A 4,276-nucleotide genomic window follows, 5' to 3' on the forward strand; every position below is an offset into this window, starting at 1 on the left:
CCCCCCCTTCTTATTTTTTCATAGAAACCTGTAACTCTACTCACCAAGGCTAGGACTGACGGGAAAAATTATCTAGTGGTTTTGTGCAATTTCATTCTGACCCTCAATTATTGTTTCTTAGCATGTAGTAGCTCTTTCATGTGAGCAAAGATTAACCTTTCATTGATTTGTCTTCTATACAATTGTGTATCTACCATGTATATATAGAATAGAAGATAACCAGCTTTCTATTGAGCACTATGCCTTGCTAATTGACATTATATGAGCTTGTAATATCTAGTTTTATCAAAGTTATGGGTTCATATATATATATATATTTATGTTACTTTGATGAACTTTTACAAATAAATTTATGCTCTGCATATAACTTTGCATATTTTCTTCAAAACATACTTTCACACAAAAAAAAAACAGTATTCTCTTTTATTGGGATGCTAAGTCATATTATTCACTTTTTATTAAAAAATTAACTTTTAAGATAACTCATATATTATATTTAGTAAATAAAAAATTCTGAATTATTTATCACTTTTAGTTTTTTTACTTAGCATACTAAGAGATAGATATTTTTTCCTATTATTACATTTAACGTCAATTATTTTTCTAAATCATTGTTCTTTAATTTCTTAGAAAATAGGCAAAGTGCACACCTTTAATTGGAAGTGCTATATTTTTTCAATTTTTTAATTTGGGAACTATAGTTTTTACTCCTTTTGTTCAATTTTTATATCTTTACTTGTTCAGATTAGTTTGACAGATAATTTTACTATATCAATCATTGAAAATAATAAATATTAAATTTTAAAAGCTACAGCGGCATATATTATAATTAATAATAAGTATGAATTAGAAATTAAGTAATAAATTATCAGTTGAATTTTTAAAGTAAACAAGTAACAAATAAATAATTATTTATAAGGTAATGAATAGATAAAAATGGACATAGGGAATAGTTGCTAAAAAAATGTGTAAAATGAGTTAGTTGATATAATATTCTTGTTAAGAGTACGTGAAAATTGTTCTCTAATGTCATTTTTTTTTCGTTCTCTTTTACTATTTTTTAATTTTCACCTTGACATTCTATAAGAATTTAAAAAATGACTATTTGAAAAATGATTTAAGAATAAATACTTAGTGTTAACCATAATAACAGAAAATAAATATGAGTTGTTTAAAAATGTTCATGTTGCGTTATGTAATAATTAGTTTTTACTGGTATATCTTATGGGTTGTTTTAGAAGTTCTTTTTTTAATTATTAGTAAAAAGGGAATAATGTGACACAACATTCATTAGGAGAGAGATACTTTTTATGAAAGTATAATTTGAGGAAAATATATAAAGTTGGTTGATATTGTAGATCTAAAACAAACAGAAGTAATATTATTAGATAATTTTTCAAACATAAGTGACGATCTAGAGCAGTGTTTAAAAGACTCTGTTATGGCTCGCACAGGTCGGGACTCTAGCAAAACGCATCGTTATTCAAGTGTGGGGTTTAGTTCTGTAAGACTTATGTCCTAAGCACTCGATTGTACGTCCTGAGCACGCCCAACGCCCAACATTTAGAGCTCGCCAAATAGATATTACGCAAATTAAGTGTTAAAATCTTTAGTTAACATTATTGATCCTTATAATACTTGAATAAATGAATAATACTTAATAATTTTTAAATCTATAGAAATAAGAAGATTGAGAGTACTCGAATATTTAGTTGTAGTATCGCATCTTTACTATTTAGTAACACTTACGTAACATTTCTTTTAAAATTACGTAGCAAATTTTTTTTACTTATCATTGATCTTTATGATTTTGTCATATGTCTCAAAACTATCATATTTTATTTAGATATTTGAAAGTAATTTTATTTTTATCCATTATAGAGTGATGTTTTTATTATAATACTATTATTGATTATTTTCTGTATGATAAATTTTTTTTAGGAATAATGATTCTTTTATTATTAAAAAATTTAAGATATTAGATTATCTATACTTGTATAATCATGTTAGAAGTTTTATATTCTATGAATTTTCTTAATCATCTTTGTAATTATTTCAAACTATTGATGCATTTTTATAATTTTGTGTTATTATATTTTAATGTAAATAAATTTTTTAAGATCCATAGGCTTACGCCCCACGTTTCGAGACATACGTTTCTCTATACTAAATAAAACGTCCCACTTCACCGTCACGCCCCCGCCTTTTAAAAACTGATCTAGAGTACTTCTAAAGAAATTACTCTGGATTTGTTTTTGTGTAAATTTGGCTAGTGTACTATACTTTTAAAAACAATTTTTTTTCTTTTTTAATAAATCTTTAATATTAACTTTCTACCATTCATATTTAAGATTACAAGATTCACCATGAGACAAAGGATAATACGATTGAGTATTACATAAAATTGTGAATAAGAATTGCTTATATTTGGTTGGTGGTGATATCTCTTAATAACATAATTGATACTCCCCTCTTTTCTTTTTCTTAATTTATCTATTATTTCAAAAAAAATTATTTATTCTTACTTGTAATTTTTAATATATAAAAAACAATTATTTTATTTTATATTTTTGCCTTTTACCATTAATTATTTACTAGGTAATGATCACATATATCACTCATTAAAATTTGTTGAGTTTCGAAATTGTCAAAGTAGTGGTGGAATTTTAAATAATAAACAAGCTTATCAGGCTTGAATTTTCGTTTCTGGGGTAGCATATCTAAAAGTATATAATTCGAATTAGGATAATCTGTATGTATAGCTACTTTAACATGTTTCTCTGAGTGTATAAAATGTTTTTACGCGATATGAAGAGCCAATGGTTCTATCTTGAGTTGGGATATAATAAGCCTATATCCCCTATATTGGGTCAAGTTTGTGCACTCTTGAAATATATTTTTCGGATATAATAAGTTTATATCTCCTATATCTACCATAGTTACGTTGTAATATTTTACTTTTATTTTTATTCTGAAATTTATATAGTAAATGATATTTTCAAAAGTTATATTATAAATTTTATTTCTAATTCAGTATTATTTTACAAGAACTTGACTTTTTTTTTTCGTTAATAAGTGTCACGACCCAAAACGAGCCGCGAATGGCACCCACACTTATCCTCCTATGCGAGCGAACCAACAAATCTAAACCCCAACGTTTACCAATATTTCAACCATAATGAACAAAATATAATGCGGAAGACCAAAACTCATTAATATAACCAATTAAAATAAACTTCTAAATTATAATACTTATCATCCCCAAAATCTGGAAGTCATCACATCAAGAACATCTATCCTCAAATTACTAAGTCTAAGAGTATTTAAGAAACTAAAATAAGTAAACAGGTGGTCCATGTCCGAACTTCAAGGACATCAAGACGTGAATGAGAGAATCCAGTCCGAGCTAGGAATAATAGCTCACCCTGAAATCTGACGTGCTGAAGACTGGCTAGAGTTGCGGACGAGACGAAGTCACTGGTGCACTTGCTGCACTCCACAAAACAACAAGAAGAACATAAAAGTAGGGGTCAGTACAAGTACTGAGTAGGTATCATCGGCCAACTCAAAATAGAAAGCAATATATATGGAATAATAATGCAAAACCGACCACAATACTCAACAGGTGACAATCAACAAGTACAAAAACCATTGACAACAACCTCAAGCACATCTATGAGGACTCAAGCCTCCACACCATACTCATTTGAGAAATCGGTTCTTTGAGTTCGAGTATATTACATAATTCAAGATTACTTCTCTTTATTCCTACCGTGTCGGAACGTGACACTCCGATCCATTATTCCTATGTGTCGGAACGTGACACTCCGATCCATTATTCCTACGTGTCGGAACGTGACACTCCGATCCATTATTCCTACGTGTCGGAACGTGACACTCCGATCCATTATTCCTACGTGTCGGAACGTGACACTCCGATCCATTATTCCTACGTGTCGGAACGTGACACTCCGATCCATTATTCCTACGTGTCGGAACGTGACACTCCGATCCATTATTCCTACGTGTCGGAACGTGACACTCCGATCCATTATTCCTACGTGTCGGAACGTGACACTCCGATCCATTATTCCTACGTGTCGGAACGTGACACTCCGATCCATTATTCCTACGTGTCGGAACGTGACACTCCGATCCATTATTCCTACGTGTCGGAACGTGACACTCCGATCCATTATTCCTACGTGTCGGAACGTGACACTCCGATCCATTATTCCTACGTGTCGGAACGTGACACTCCGATCCATTATTCCTA

The sequence above is a fragment of the Solanum pennellii genome, chromosome 4 (genome assembly GCF_001406875.1).
Source record: "Solanum pennellii chromosome 4, SPENNV200".
In the NCBI taxonomy this organism is placed as follows: Eukaryota; Viridiplantae; Streptophyta; class Magnoliopsida; order Solanales; family Solanaceae; genus Solanum; species Solanum pennellii.